We start from the raw sequence: 16,422 nt of genomic DNA on the forward strand, positions 1-16,422 counted from the left end.
ATTAAGAATGATCACTTCAGAATAACTTACATAAACTTGCTAGAGCACAGTTCCCCCAAATTATTGTACCCAGTTCTGTCACTACGTGGCCTTAGCCAAGCTTAGTCCACCTACACAACTTACTTTCCACAGAAGAGAATGATGTTTTCAAAGATCTAACAAGACTTTACCTGCTGAAAAAGGCCATAACTGTAAACCAATGAAGAAGTTTCCCCTTCAGTGGCACTAGCACTGACATGGCACCCAGCTTCTATTTGCTTAGAAGAGAGTAGTCCTAAACAAATTTTGAAACCTAAGTGCTCTAGAACAGTGGTCTCTAAAGTGGGTCACACATGCAAGACAATCCACTGAGGCGTGGGAAGAAAACATTTTTTGTAACATTAACAAATAATATTTTAAAATAGTGTTTATTTCATCTTTATCTCATCCTTTCTTAATTTCTTTTTCTGAGCATGTTTTATAACATATATATCAGTACAGTAGTACCTGTATATAATTGATAAATCAATAACTATACATATATTGGGGGTGCATGCTAAAAAGTTTTTTACTGATAGGCACACACAGCCAAAAAAAAATCGGAGGCCGCTTCTCCAGAAAACAGAAGCTCCCTTTCTCTGTGAACAGGATTTTCCTTTTATCTACTGAGTAAAAAAGAGTATTTATATTTGTCCTGCCTTCCCTCATCTTCCTAGATGCCAGTAAGTTAACACCAAGTTACACCAATCTTCTTCACTCACAAGACGATTTGGGGGTTCTTTCCTTAGAAGATCTCCAACAGCCAGCTCCACATCTACTCCTAGCTCTCTTCAAAGGTCCAACACCACGACAATACTAATCAGTTTCACTTTGCTCCAGGAAGCGAGGATCAGGCCAGTTTCACTCTAGTGCTGTCAGAGCATTTGAATGAATGGCACCTCACAAGGCACGTGGCTCCAGTGTTTTCAGTTCTAGGGTTGGGCCTTTTTTTGCCACCTCAACGATAAGAAACTTAAGTTCCTCAGAAACAGGCAACTGAATGTGAAAACCTATTACTGGAAAGAAGTATCAGAAAAGCATTCTATGATAAATGACCTGCTTGACAAGAGAACATTAAGTGGACATAATGAAACAATAAATAAATAGAATTAAGGAACCATCAAATATTATTACCTCTTAGCGCTTTGCGGGAACCGAGAGAAGAGATAAGGATTATAAGGAAGAACACAGAAAGCCAAGTGCCTAGACCCTCACCCAGCTCTTCCCCCTCACCCAACGCGAGCTCTGGCGGATCTCCCCAGCCCCCCTCACCGGCGGGCCACAGCAAACAGGCAACCCGCCGGCAAGCTCGGGGCGCGGGGAGGGCGGGAGGCCCGCAGCGAAGCCTGCCAGGCCTGGCCGCTGGGGAAGGCCAGCCCCAGGCCTCCAAGCAGCGCCGTGAGGGGGGTCGCTCTCCGCCTCACCGCTACCCACCGCGGCGGGAGCGGGGCGCCCGCCGACCCCTTTCCCTCGCCTCGGGCAAGGCGAGGAGGAGAGGAGAAGAGAAGGGCCCGCTGCCGCGGTCCTCCCTACTGACCTGCCGGAGGGCGGCTCTCCCGCAGGGCCGAGGGGTCGCCTGGCGGAGCTCACTCCCCTCAGCCCGCGCAGCCGCTGCCGCCTCCTTCACGCGTAGAGCCGCGTTACCGCTCCCCTAGCCCGCTCGTATCTCTCCGCTCCCGCCTCAGCGCGGCCCTCTCGCCTCCCCTGCAGGAACCCCTCGGGAGAACCTCCAGCCGGGCCGGGAGCACCCGCTGCCTCCCCTCACTCAGCAGCCCGGCACGGAGCGGGAGTTCAAACAACACACCGGAACTACTTTCTCTCCGCAGGCGAAAGCACACTATCTCTCTGCGCGCGCAGATGCACGGGCCAATTTTAAAGGTCCGGGCGGTGCGCCGAGCGCGAGGCACGCTGCGAGTTGTAGTCTTCCCGTGCCAGCCCCGCCCGCCTCGCGGCGGCTCCTCCGGCCGCCAGCAGGCCTCGCGCCGCCCATGGCGGCGCCACGCCCCCTCGCTGCTCCCCAGCCAATGGGCGGTCTCGCTGCACGGCCGGACGGGCGAGGGGGTGGGGGAGGTCCCCCACCCCTCTGGTGCGCGCGCGGGGGGCGGGGCGCGCGCGGGGGGCGGGGCCGGGCCGCGGCCGGCGGCGTCGGGAGTTAGTTGTTGCGCGCGGGCGCGGCGGTCGCAGCCCTGTCCCGGGAGTCGGTTCCTCTCCGGGGCTCGGCGGCTGCGGGAGCCGGCCCTGACGACGCCTCCTCGGCACAGCCGCCGCCTCCCCCTCGCCGCCTGCCCGCGGGAGACGCCGCGGGGCCGGGGAGCCCCTGCCAGGTGAGGGGCCGGTCCGAGCCTAGGGGCGGGAGGGGGGTGACGGTCCCTCTCGCTGTGAGGGGAGGCTGGGGGGCGGCGGCGGCGGCCTCGCGCCGGCTCGTGTCCTGCCGGCGCCGGCGGCTCGTGTTTCCTCAGCGAGGCCCCGGGCGGGGGGAGTGAGAAGGGGCCCCGGCGCGGCTCGGCGGGGTGTGAGGGGAGAGGCCGGGCGCAGTCGCCGCCTGCCCGCTCCGCCTGAGGGGGTCCCGCCGGCGGCCTCCTCCCCCCCCCCCACCTCTGCCGCGGCCCCGACGGGCGGTGCTGGCCGTTGCTGCGCCCGGGGGCTCCGGTTGGTGCCGGCAGCCGCCCCGGGCCCCCACGGGGCTGTGCGGCGCCCTCGCCCCCAGCCGCGGCGCTGGGCCCCCGGGTCGCCACCAACAGCCCCTGGGGCCCGCGGCGGCAAAGGGCGCTTTCTTCTGCCTACACCTCGGCTAGAAGTTTTGCGACGTGATCCTGCGCTAAACATACTGTGCCTGAGCCTGCAGGGGAGCGCTGCGCGGCTTCCGAGCTGACACCTTCTAGGAATTTCACGACGGTAAAGCCGCTGTAGGTGCCAGGTGGATGCTGTCCCTGTCGGGGCTCTGTCCTTACTCTGTTATTACTGCGAATTCCTGACATAAAAGGCTTTACGTGTTAGTGTATATGTGTGTAGCTACATTCCATCCTCCTTTTAGGCTTTCAGTGCTTCCTTTTCTCTTGAAGGTTATCTTGGATTTTTAGGTGGGTCGGTCTGTTTGCCTCTCTTTATTGTGAGTGGAGTTGGGTCCAGACTGGAAAGGCTGGGATTTACATTGGGACAGCAAGTGAAACGATATAAATATATTGCAGTGGTTAGTAACTTCTCAGGCAGCTGACATCTAACACAGAATGGCTAGGCTGCTCTTAGGTGAGCACAAGGAGGAGGAGGAGCATTGCCTGGTGGATCTCTGACCTCGAATTTAATAGGGGACCCTTCTCAGAGAATGTAACTTTTGTTTACTTTAGGTTTTGCCGTTTTATTTTGTAGAGCTTGGCTTTCATTCTTCTTTAATCACTTCATAAGGGGCTCCAAAGTTTTTTCCCCTTACTCGTCGTGGCTTAAAGGCTGTCCAATGTCTGCTAAAGCACTTTCTTCTTGGATATTTGGGGAAAAAAATAATACGCAAGATATATGGGCAGGAAGGAAAGAACACGCAGTTGTTTTAGGAGCCAAGACTGTATGGAATTGCAATAATTAGGTTCTATAGTTAGAAAGTTTACTTAAACTTGTATAAAATTGCCAGCTGAACACCTACCTTTGTTACAGATTAGATGCATTTAATTCTATGTGACTTTTGTTTGACTTAAAACCTCATCTAGACAGTTTGATTCCAGTGGTGTAGCAGAGCAGGAAATACTTGTGGATATTGTATTTGGTCGTTTTGAGTAGTTACAGCTCTTAATCTAGTTTCACACTGGCTTAAAAGGTTTTGTCTGTAAAGGAGCTAAGATGTTTTATCCACATGAAGCATCTTCCTGGCAGAGCTACTGCTCCAGTGTGTTTTCAGGAAAACCTCATTTTGCTCTCTAAAATGTAGAAGTATGCAAGAAATGAATTACCAATTTTTCTGTGAGTAACTTTCCATGATTAATCTTATGTATGCATTTCATGATGGATTTACCTTATTGTTAGGATATCTCATGTAGGTAACTTAATTCACAGGCTTCCTAAATGAATTTCTTGAATTGTTCCATTTGGCTCGAATGCCTCTTCCTCACCTGAACAGCAGTGGCAGGTAGGGTGTGATTCCTGAGCCTGGGCAGGAGGTACCAGCTGCAGAGCAAGGAGCCAGCAGAATTTCCTGCCTGGCCTTTCTGCTAGTAGGCACTTTCACCCAGCTGCATGTGTGTGGAAATGAGCAATTGATAAGTGAGTGAGCTTCACTCTGGATGCAACATTTGCGTTTCCTTCTGTTTTAGGACATACATTAACCATGTAAATAAATATGCAGTTATTCTGAAACAACAACATTCCTTATGTATTGGTAAGTCTTACGGTTGCTTCAGTGAAAGAGAGAGCAAAGAGGCGAGATACCTTTTCAACTTCTTAGGTAATTTGTGTTTCTGACTTTTCAGCTCTTTAGAAAATGTACTTGCAAACATATTTACCAAAATATGTATTCTTTTCTATTTACTTTCCAAATAAAGGAATTGGTTGGAATCAATCATTTAAAGAAAAATAAGGGGGGAATGCTCTGTGGCTAAATGGCTCCTAAATGTTTTCTTGCCTAAACAGGATAGTAAAATATTAAGATAACTATTCTAAGTTATTGATTAGGGTCACAGACATTGGTAGTCACTGTTAACCTTCTGTATTGTGCTAGGAAAAATACATATGTGAAAAGCTTACTAGAAGTTAACAAGTTGTAACATGTTTTCTTTTCTCTACCTTGTTCCTGAATTTACACTCCTATGTCTCTACCTTCCTTTTCCTTTTTCCTGTTTAGTCTTTGCTCTTAGGTTTCCCTTTTTCCTCAAGCTGCCTCTCATCCTAGTTTAGAGTTAGACCCTCCCATCCCCGCTAGTTGCCCATGTTTTCTTTCCCCTTTTCTCTGAAGGGATCTGCAGCTTTGCTCCATATCACTGCTTTTCTTGTTCTAGTTGCTTTCTGATGAGATTGGATTTCAGATGTTGTTAATTCAATAGTCTTTTCACTTTTTTGTATGTATGGCTGTAAGACCCTCTTTTCCCCAGCCCTTGAAAAGAGAGCCCCAAAGTTCTAAACTGGGGATTGCTAGGTACGGATCAGAGATGAGGTCTGTCTCCTGCCAGCTTCCACACTGTTCCCACTTCCTGTGCTGCTGCAGCTCCCGAGGAATCCTGCCGAGCTGCTCCCTCCCGTGTAGTCAGTGTGTCATAGCTGACGTTCGGATATGGGCAGAATATCGAAATGCAAATGGCATGGGTATAATGAGGAGATAGTGTTGCGCTTGTGAAAAGCACTGTGAACTTTGTGGAGTACATGTGACGTGAAAAGAGATTGTAAAGAAAACACTTGACATGGGGAAACTGAAAATAAAACTTTCTTATCTTTCTGCTATTCGTATGTGGTAACTCCAGATGTTTTTAACCTACTTACAATACAAAAATCTTAATCTGTAAAACGTGTTTTGGTTTATTAGTTGAAGCAAAGTTCAAAGAAATAACGTCAAGTTATTTGCAAGCTATATGTAGTGTTTACTGGCTGTTAGTGGCAGCCAAAAATCACCAGTGAGGTAAAATCCACTCTATATGTATGTGAAGTAACATGGATTTTTGAGGAGAAGATGCGTGGGCCCAGTCCACAGCCAAGGGAGAGAGGCTTTCACATTCTCCATGCTAACACCAGAAAGGGTTGATGGAGCATGGTGCCGCTTTCTGTGATTGCATTACCTGTGATAGGCTGGTACAGAGACCTTGTCTGTAGGGTTTTTATTGGTATTGCCAGTTCTCCCACCCTTCTGTGCTCCCACACATGACCACTGTGTAAGGACTAAGCATTGCACTGGGATTTACATTGGCCTAAGGCTGAAATACTTTCATTGTTTCATATGTATCAGCACAATAATGTAGAATTTCCATTACCATACAGTTTGAAATTTAGAGTGGAAAAATACAGACTGCGAACTGGAATAAGACTTGCTAGTTGACTTTCGCTATTTTAAAGCAGGGTGAAGTGGAACAAGTAAACAGTATACACTGAGAAGAATATGAGAGCTTTAGTATTTCTGCAGTGTTAGTGACAAGGATAAATGACTTGTTTTTACTTGGTAACAATTCTAATTAGCTGTCCAATATTTGAGCTGTGATTTCAATAAATTGTGGTTTAGTATTGTAGGCTCTGTGTTTCCTTTTGGGTTTTCCAAATCATAAGCAGAAATTATCAACCATGTGAGAAATTTTCAGTCTTCCTTTTTCCTAAGATAGATAAGTGGCTGAGTCACTAAAGCAATTTCTTTCCCCATATCTCTTTAAGTGGACTGAGTTGATTTGAGATTGCCTGATTGTTGAAAGTGTGGATAGAGGAAAACTACGCAGTGGGTGTAGCTCTGAGGTCACTTTCTTTAAATTGATTTTCTTATGGGACCTCTATTACAAAAGTTACCATGTTAACTCACGGAGTTACAAAGCGACTTTACCACAAATGTTTTTGGATTTGTCTGTTCAGATGACACCAGGAACAACAGAATTTCAGAACCCCTCTGGAGCCTAGTTCACCATTTCTCTCCTCCCTGTAATCACATATTGCTGTGCAGTATGAGTACAAAATCCATTTTAAACCACACCACTTAGAAGTATTTTTTAATCAATCTGTAACTGATTGTTGGGGGTTTTTTTTAAGTCTTTGATTCTGGGGAAAATTGTCACCCTGATGAGTTTCCTTTTTGTGTGAGTACTTGGAAAAATCTCCAAATAGTAGGTCCCTTGTCAGGCTCGTTACCCATACCTGCTGTGTACGAGCCTGGCCTTAACTGAGATGCTTTTGTATGAATTATAGTAGCAGTAACAAAGATTACAATGATGTTTATTGAGCATCTGCACTTTGATCACCAAATAGTTATGTTTATGTTTAAAAGATGTGTAAATGTGGTGTGTAAAAACTATTGAACAGCATTAATTTGTTATCTGTACCTCAAAATACCTTCAGAATTCATGGTGGTTCTTGCTTAGGAGTCTTTTTCTTAGTTGCCAGCTTTTAGGGCAGGGGATATTTAATATCCCCATAAATTTTATCCTTTTAAAGTGCAAAAAATTATAAATATTACCTGGGAAAATACATTTTTAAATCTTTCCATTTGTAGGCTTTATCCCACATTTTAATTAAGAGTAATATTTCAGTTAAAAAGCCTTGCATGCACTTAAACATAAATGCTGAAAAATGCTCGACCATCTTAATGCAGTCACTGTTGACTACAGGAGACATTCTTAGCGAAGTTTTTGAAATCACAGTAAACAAATGGATAAAAATCATGCCAGGCTAAACATTGTAGGCTTCTAGCCATACTTGTTTTAGTAACATCTTGTCTGAGACACCAGTTCAGTGTGGTGCTAGAAAGTAAGATCACTGACTTCATAAAGCTAGTGCTATTTCAGAAAATATTGCTACTAGCACATAATTTGCCAAATGCAACCTTATTGGTGTTTTAGCAGATTTGGGTTATTATATTATTTGATAGAGGTTCTATAGGAAACTATTTAGTGATACATTCACAGTTTGACCTTACGTGTTTTCATAAAACCATTAAATAAGTGCAGATCTCAATCCTAAAATGTTCTTTCTTGGATGCATGCCTGTGGTTATACAGGCCTCTCTGCAAAGCTCACCAAAGGAGGAAGACAGTATGTAATACAAAAGATGTAAATTCTGCTTGTATGTATTCTGCTCTGTACATGTAAATGTATGCTATAAACATGAACCAATATAGACATCCTTCTACATTGACTTCATGTATATTCCCTCTTACTGTCAGTCTCTATACATATCGCAGATGCTCTTGCTGTTGTCTCAGCTGCCAAATAGCCTCTTAGCGAGCATCATTGTTTTGCTTTTATACTTGTTGGTGTCATTTCTGTGGGGTTTTTTTAATGCAGCAAGACGAAGGAAGAATAGTTTAAAAAATATATAATCTCCCCCCCCAAACTGGCCAGTAAATTCAGAAACATGCATGTCTGAAGGTAATAGAGACACTTAAAAATCCTATAGCTCTTGATTTGAAACAGTCCTTGGGTAAGTGTTAGTCTTTCAGCACCATTTTTCCTCAGGCAAGTTTTGCCTTTCTCTCTACCTTGTATTAGCCCCTAATAGTCTTCTGCAGAGTAACCCCTGAGCCTGTTTGGAACCCCATTAAAATCACTGGTTCCCTCTGTAAAGGCTCAGAATTACATCAATATTGCTTTAATAAACTTTGAAGTTTAATGCAAATATATACAAGCTCAGAGAGAATAAATATTAGTATAGGAGTTTTCCATGGAGGAGTAAGTCATATTGTGTAATTGTTTTTCCATTTGCTTTAAGCCTTGCTAATTGTCTTTCTCTGCCTCTCTCATCTAGACTGGGTAGTTTTGCTTAAAAACAGGTTGCACAATATTCTCCAGTCTCAGACTTTAAGTCTCTAACTATATGGTTAAGGAGTGTGACTCCTACTGTTTGGAATGATCTTCGGAGAAGATAGTTTATTTAATGACTTTTCTACTGTAAACTGTAGACATTCTCGGTTTTTAGAAGCAGGGAGATAGCTCATAGTAAAGATGTAGAGAATGTGGGGCACGTGAAAACTCTCAATATGATCAGTTACATATGCTTTGATTGTGCAACAGTTTGCAGTCTGTTGTAGTCGGTGGAACAACTCACTGAACTTGGTGTTAAATATATATCCAAGGCATAAATATTGACTCTTTTAGAGCTTTGTATCTGTGAAATTGTATTTTCATACTGTGGTACTTTTTTTAAATTTGGTTGTTTGAAGGAATGGAATATCAGATTATTATCAAGAAAGTCTCAGACCTGCTCTGCTGCTAACGAAGCTGTCAGTAATGTATTTTTTGATTGTAACAACAACATTTTGGAAGTATTATGGTAGGCCTTCTTAAAATGAGGCAGACTCATATTTAAAGGTCACTATCTCTGGCTAGAAAAGATTGCTTGGAAAGTGCAGAAAATGAAGGCGTGTTAGGAGAAAGCTTGCTGAAGCTTGAAGTGCTCCTGTGCCTATGAATTTTGCCTAGTAAGTATTTCTTGTACAGCAAAGGTAGTATCCCTGTTAGAGAAAATGTCAGTACGAGCAGGGCTTGACATACATTTCATTTACTCTGTAATCTGTGTTGGTTCTGGCTGTGGTATCGTAATTGTCATCTTGCTCCAGGAACCTGTTGGCAGGTAGGGTGCTGGTTCATGGTTCCTTGCAAGTTAACCCAGTTACCTTCTTAGAGTGGGAGCGAATCTCTCCCAAAGGTGGTTCTTTTAGGAGAGTTGTTCAGAAACTGGAACATCAGAAGGAAAGTTGCACTCTGGTATACAAAGTACCTGTTTTTAGCAGTTGATAGAGAGATACTGTTAGTAACAGTTGCCATGAAAAACCTCCTGCGACAGCTTTGCAGGTTTAAGGTGAGATTGCAAAGCGGTTAAAACGAGATTCCTCAGCTGCACTGGAGCTTTAGTCATGGTGAGTTCTCCTGTGTTCTGTGTAATTATCTCTGTTTTTCTGCTTGTTGGAATGTGAGAAGTGTTTGATTGTTTTGCTTGTTTGTGCAGTTGCTTTCAAAGAGAGAAGCTGAATCAGGTTCTCTTCTGATTGGTATTGCCACTCAGTGTCAGTATGGTATTCAGTAAATACATTCTTTAAATACAGTATTGCAAATCATACTAGATTGCATAATATTGTAAATACCAAGAAGTGGTGCATTAAAAAAAAAAAAAAGCCCAGTTCTTACCCCCTCCTTTTTTTTTTTTTTGACAAGGCTATAATTTTTCTTTGTAGTGCATAATGGTGATAATATTGCAGGCTTTTTTCCTACTGTCCTTTGCAGATTGACTTCATTGCTTATGGTTGTACATTATCTTTGTTTATCAGTGTAAATCAACAGCTATTCCTGAACAATGGAGATAGCAATGGACAGACCTTTTGAAGCTAAATTTGCAGACTGAGAAACAGTGTTGTACAGAAACATGTTGAAAAAGATAACCAGCACGAGTTATCAGGGGGTTCTGCTCAACCCCCTACAGAGGAGATTATGGAAAAGGCTGTGTAATAGTATTTTCTAAAACATTCCTACGCAACTGCCAGGGCACTTGATGGAAGGTTCATGCATGCACTAATAATTCTTATGCGAAATAACAGTAAACAGGTGAAATAACAAAGCTACAGCATTTAAATATAAGTGGGAATTAGATTTCTTAAGATTTCAAATGTTACATAATTGGGGTTTTTTTCCCCCCCTGGAGTTGAGTACCTGCAGTTCTTTGCATATTAAGTCATGGTCTGTCTACATAGAAAGCTGACTCTGGGTGCCTTCATATAAAAGTTGTTAAACATCCAAACAAAATGAAATCTGTAGAACGCAGAAGGAAGTATTAATCCAGATAATGAATAATGTTGTCTTCAGTGGCAAGCACTGCTTACTGAGAGGGGGTTATAAGTTCAGCCAGTAGTCCCTGAAATTGTATTATATGGATAACACACTGAATTTTTTTTTATATTGTGCTGGCTAAAAGAGTTGGTGTACTTTTTCCATCAAATAACAATCACATAAAAAGGTTGAAAATATATTGGAAAAAGAAGCCAGTATTGGTTCATAGTTGCAGTGATTGTGCTGGATGCAAATAGCTGAGCTGTGGATAAAAAAAATTGTTGAACAAGTGAAATACTGATTTTCAATTATCAGGTTCTAAACAAATGTATGCTCTGCTTTTCCAAAAATCATAGTATTGTTATGTTTTTAGTGTATACTTTAGTGTATAGAGGAGCATTCATCAGCACAGTCTTGTATCAAAGTCCGTCTCTCTACAGCAGATGGATATGGCTTCTTGGATTTCTCTTGCTTGTATAATGAGCGAGATGCTTGTCCGTTCAAACTTGTATTTCAAGCAATATGGGAACAGTTTTGACTATAATTTAAAAACTTTATTTCTTTCCTTTTTGTGAACACAAGGAAATAAAGGGTTTCTTGTAATTTTTATTTGGCTTTCTCCTGCCAGTTTACGAAATGTCTGTAACTTAGGTATTTTAAATCTGTAGATCTCAGCTACTTTTAACTTAGTTGATTTTGCCACATGGTTCAAGGTTTCTTTTCCATCACTGTTTTTCCATGAGCTCTTCCAGAAGTTTCAGGGGTAATTGTTCTGCAGGGAAGATAAATGTGTATTAGATATATGTATGTTCATTGGATGATGCACGGTAAAGTGTTTGCCCTGCCTGCATAATCTGCTTAAGAGTTCTGAAAAATTATTTCCAGTGGACAGTTAAAAGCCTGGGCAATTCCTGTATCCTTCTAGGACTAATCAGTATGGGACTTGCTGTCTCATAGGTGCACTTGCAGTCATCAATCTGTACCTCTAACAGTTTTTCTTGAACATGCTTGTTTTTTTCTTGGCAGTGGTTTTATGATCTAGTTTAGAAGGGAGAGCTGTCACACCACAAAAAAGAAACTCTGTTCATTAGTTTGAGAGATGAACTAAACCTCAATTTGTATTCTGAGAGCTTAAAAAGTACAAGGAGAACGGACAATCATATCTTCACAAGCTGCATTTCTCAGGCTGATAAGGAACACACTCTATACATCACATTAACTCATCACTTTCATATCCTTGGGTGTACATGACAGTGTCGTTTAAGAACAGGAAATATGCAGAGAGCAAAAGGGATATGATTCTTGAAATTAATTGAGGAGTACCTGAAAAATCAGAAATCTAGCCTTTAGTATAAGGAAAAAAGAATATTGAAATATAAGTTCACCTTCTGTATTTTTTCCATGAGAGAGAAAAGTGAAGACTTGTCATTATTAAGATAACTATCTTTCTAAATGCTGCTTTGCTAATTGGTGCAACCCTAACACATTTACACTGTTTTACAGGGTATGCTAGGACCTGTGATAAGCATTTCCTTTTGGAAAAGCTGTACACAATGTAAAAATAGAGAGAACATAATCTCTTCTGCCTCTTCAAGATGTGTTGGAATAAATATGTCTTTTTAAAAGGTTTTTTGCATATTTTTCAGATGAGCAACTCTCTTGAGCTTTGTGCTTTTTATTACATAACATTTGTGTTTTTAAAGTTCTGAGCATGACCTCAGGTTTTTATTTTGGTTTTAGTAAAATATTTGCTGCTTGTGGTCCTGTAAAACCTGAGAGGTTTTCCTGTCTTCTAGCTCTGTAAGACCTGTAGTCCCCCACAGTTCATACGGGAGGCTTACATGTGCAGTCTTTTGACTAGAAAATATTTTCTTTAGTACTTTTAGAATTCAAAATCATTGGAATTTGCTCTGTATAAAATTATAACTTCCTGAGAAAATATTGGCACAAACTGTGGAAGCTGTTAATTTTTGGAACTTTTGTTCAAATTACTCATTTTCTCTGCTTTATTTCTTCTTTTGCTTCATAGTTAGAGGCTAGTGGACAAAGCAAACTTGGGGCTGAAGGGCCTGCTTTGGAACCTGGCAAAAAGGCAATGACTTGGAAAAGAGAATATGCCTTTTTGGGGAAAAAATAAAAAGTCCTTGAACTGAAGAAACAATTTTAGGAGCTGTGGCTTATTTTGTTTGGCTCTGCAAACTAGTCAGTTCTGGTACTTTCATGCACCAACTTCTGCTCATTCATATCTTACATGTATTCATATATTTATAGTTTTATAGAAAACAATTACTAACAGATCCATTTTAGTATTTGTGAAGGCTAAGGTATATAATTTCTGTTGATAGTTGAAGAGGACTGTCTTATTGTAAATATCTTTGGCCATGAAGATTTTAGACAGACGTGATCATTCTACACTATGTTGCTCTGAAATCCACAGGTTAAGAAAAGATTTATCTCTCTGTCTTGGTTTTGGCTGGGATAGAGTTAATTCTCTTCTTAGTAGCTGATACAGTGCTGTGTTTTGGATTTAGTGTGAGAATACTGTTGATAACACACTGATGTTTTTGTTGTTGCTAAGTAGTGCTTATCCTAAGTTAAGGATTTTTCAGTTTCCCATGCTCTGCCAGCAAGCAGGTGTGCAAGAAGCTGGGAGGGAGCGTGGCCAGGACAGCTGACCCGAGCTAGCCAAAGGGCTATTCCATACCATGGAATGTCATGCCCAGTATATAAACAGGGGGGAGTTGGCCGGAGGGGCGAATCGCTGCTGGGGCATCGGTCAGCGGGTAGTGAGCAATTGCATTATGCATCACTTGTCTTTTCTTGGGTTTTATTTCTCTCTCTTTTTTTTTGTTATATTCCTTTTAATTACTATCATTATTATTATATTTCATTATTATTGTTAGTATTATATTTTACTTTAGTTATTAAACTGTTCTTATCTCAACCCATGAGTTTTACTTTTTTCCCCAATCCTTCTCTCCATCCCACTGAACTTTTTAGTGTTATTGGGAAGAAATATGTTGTGCAAACTTTCATCCAAAGAGGAGACTTTTTTTTAATTCTTTTCATACTGAGAACTGTGTCTGAGCTCAAATTTGTCTGAACGTATATATGTATATCTTGCAGACGTATTTGTGTTGAAGCGGCTGTTAATGCTGTTTTAGGAAGTAGTGTTAAATCTCCAGTTACATTCATATTTCGGGAAGAGTCCATTTTTATCTGTAGAGTAGTGCAGTAGAAGGTAACAGTGATTTAAAAACTCCTCATAGCAGCATATGAACCTAGCGTTTCACTGTCTGGGGAGTGTGACTAAAGTTTCCATCTCTTTCCAGAAATTTTGTCTGACTTTGGTTTGCTAAAATTTTTTTCCTTTAAAGTGCTGGTTCAGGAAACATTTAATGAGCATCCCAGCTGTCTGTGCAGTGGAAGCAGATAGGCAGTAGAGTGAAATGGCTTTTTCAGTTATCTCCAATCAAAACCCAAAACTCAGTAATTTGCTGATTTAACAAATAAGAGTACTAAAAGCTTGCCTGAAGTCAATTATTCCAGCATTTAAAAGAGCACCCAGAACACTCTCATAGTCTTACTCACTTTGCTAACCCAGCCTTTTGAACACAGCTATGGTAAATATTTATTTAGTTGCCATAATACAGTATGGGTATGTCTTTTGACCTCAACAGTTAGGCTGAGTTAGGCTACTGCTTCTAAGAGCTTTAAGTCTTTAGTTCAAATGGTAAAGATTTATGGCTTTATATCACAAAGTGTATTTCTAGAGGCTTATCCTGGCACTGTTATGTTTTGGTTTTGTAACTCTGTTGTATTGTCATCTTTCTTGTATAACTTGCTGTCAGAGCATATGCTGGGTCATGTGTTATGGTCTGTTCAGAGCAACCGTACATTTTGCTAGTTAAATATTTCTCTCTGAGTTGGAAGAGCTACACTGCATATCAGAAGCTTGCAGTCAAACTTGCTGATGGGTATTTACTTTTCTCATGGCTGAATACTTAAAAGTTAGCATGTGATTTGGGAGTGATCTTTGGAAGTAATTTCTGTATTGTTCGGCAACAAGAAAAACTTGGAAACTGGGATGATGTTTAGTTTGTTGCTTAGTTTTCAGATTGTTTTAATCAGAAATTTCAATTTTAAGGTAGGAGAAGAGCACCTAGAGTAAATAGGTTTTTCCTATTTTTAGAGCGTGGAAGATCCTGCCTTTAAACTCCAAGTCAGAGACTGAATAAATACTTTTTAAGTAAGGAAGCCAAATTTTTACAAGTTTCATCGTTGACCTCAAGATCGCTTTTTCCATCATTTGTGACAAGGAATCAAACAGGCTGTCTGCAAAACAGTAAAATGCATTCAAGTCTTTTGGTATTGTCAGGTCACGACTAAAGCTTGATAAGATAAGAGTGATTGGCAGAATGACATGCACCCATAATTTTTTTAACTTCTCTGTAAAATATACTGAAATCTAAAATAGGGCATAGTGTTCTCAACAGAATGCTGAGTGTGACAAAAACTTTGACAATGCAAACATTCTCGCTCATGGAGCTGAATCAGTTGGAAACAGCAGCCAAAAAGGCAAAGTGGAAATACCATTAAGTTGTCTGAAACATTTAGTAGCAATGATCTGCATTAAAATAACTTGGTGAAATTAATTGATGCTTTTTGTCATTTCTTCTGCATAGCAGTTTTCATGTGTGCACCACAGTCTTATCTTGCAGCAAGAAAATGAGGCTCTTCCTGCACTGAGGTTCTGAAGCAGGCTGATCTGGCTAATGCTTTATTGCAGAGATTTATTTCTTAATCTGCATTGGAGATTTTGAAGTACTGGCTGTTTTTTAGCAGGCTGATTTAGTTTTTGTTTGATTTAAGAATATACAGAATAGGACTGCTGTAATTAGAGCTTGGTGGTAGCTTTTGGCAAGTCCTGAATTATTTGTGCAGTAGTATTGTACTGAGAGAACACGATGCATTTTGAGGGAGGGGAAATGAGAACAATGTGCTGATTTGCTTGTGTGGGCTAATATGACTCATTTAGAATGAACTCTCTTAAAAATTTTTTTAAGAAAAACTGACAGGCTAACCTTGGGTTTCAAATCAATTTAAACTGTCTAGCAAGCTGTAAGTCTCCCTTCCATCCACAAGGCCCTAGCAATTCTCCATGGTTTTGGGTCAGCAGTTTACAAACATTGCCTGGGCCAATGATCTGTGAAATCAGTCTTTGAGTCTTCCTGTTGCTGCCTTTGAACAGTTCATTAATGGCAAAGTAGAAATGACTGTCAGGCCTCAGGAATGGATTATAAAAATTCTAAAACTTAAAACATACAGAAGACAAAATGTTGGTTAAAACCACTTGGAAAGTTTCTCTACTCTTTGAATGAGAATTTTCTGGAGGTATGTTGCAAGATGCTGAACAGGAATGTTTTGGTAATGTGATGATATTGCATAAATACATTGAAGACATTTTGCCCATCTTAGAAATTGAAACTACTATACGAAGCAGTCTGCTGGCTGGCTAGTTGCATGTTAAAACTAACATTTTGTGGATTCAGAAATACTTAGTGGCTTTTATTCTGTGAATGCATAAGATGGATTAATTTATATACAATGCTTCTTAGTTAGTGAGAAGTCAGTGGTTTTAAAGATTTAAGTCCAATGAAATAGTGGTTATACCTGCCACATGATCTGCTCCTCTTGTTGAAAACATTTGTTTAAAGCTGAACCGTGGTGTTTTCCTTACATCTAGTTTCTTACCTACATTAGTAAAACGTGCTTTCTGTTGTTGCTTCAAACATCTGTGACAACTGGCTTATTGTTCCCACCCAGTGCCAAGTTGTGTTTCATATTAAATAATTTTTTTCAAAAACAATTGTTTTGGGAGGAGTTTCTTGCATACTGACTCCAGCTTAGCGTGCTTCAGTCTGGCAGTGTATTTGGATAACCCTGTGAAGGGTTCATATCTTTCTGATTCATCTACCAT

General features: G+C 41.4%; 2 protein-coding genes across 6 annotated transcripts in view; one reads left to right on the top strand and one right to left on the bottom strand.

The window, feature by feature from the left end:
• Positions 1-1,890, bottom strand: part of HMG20A (high mobility group 20A) — a 44,815-nt gene extending 42,925 nt beyond the window's left edge. For 2 of the 4 annotated variants that reach the window (XM_050903432.1, XM_050903429.1), the window contains exon 1: positions 1,556-1,802. The gene's annotated coding sequence lies outside the window, so the exon portion shown is untranslated. Of the gene's footprint in view, positions 1-740; positions 810-1,555; positions 1,803-1,822 lie in introns of those variants that run through there. The other 2 variants (XM_050903431.1, XM_050903430.1) reach the window with 2 other exon arrangements.
• Positions 1,891-2,278: 388 nt separating this feature from the next.
• The window catches only part of PEAK1 (pseudopodium enriched atypical kinase 1), a 125,160-nt gene continuing 111,016 nt past the window's right edge, over positions 2,279-16,422 (top strand). For both annotated transcript variants that reach the window (XR_007767080.1, XM_050902952.1), the window contains exon 1: positions 2,279-2,342. The gene's annotated coding sequence lies outside the window, so the exon portion shown is untranslated. The remainder of the gene's footprint in view (positions 2,343-16,422) is intronic.

The sequence above is a fragment of the Gymnogyps californianus genome, chromosome 11 (assembly GCF_018139145.2).
Source record: "Gymnogyps californianus isolate 813 chromosome 11, ASM1813914v2, whole genome shotgun sequence".
NCBI classification, from domain to species: Eukaryota; Metazoa; Chordata; class Aves; order Accipitriformes; family Cathartidae; genus Gymnogyps; species Gymnogyps californianus.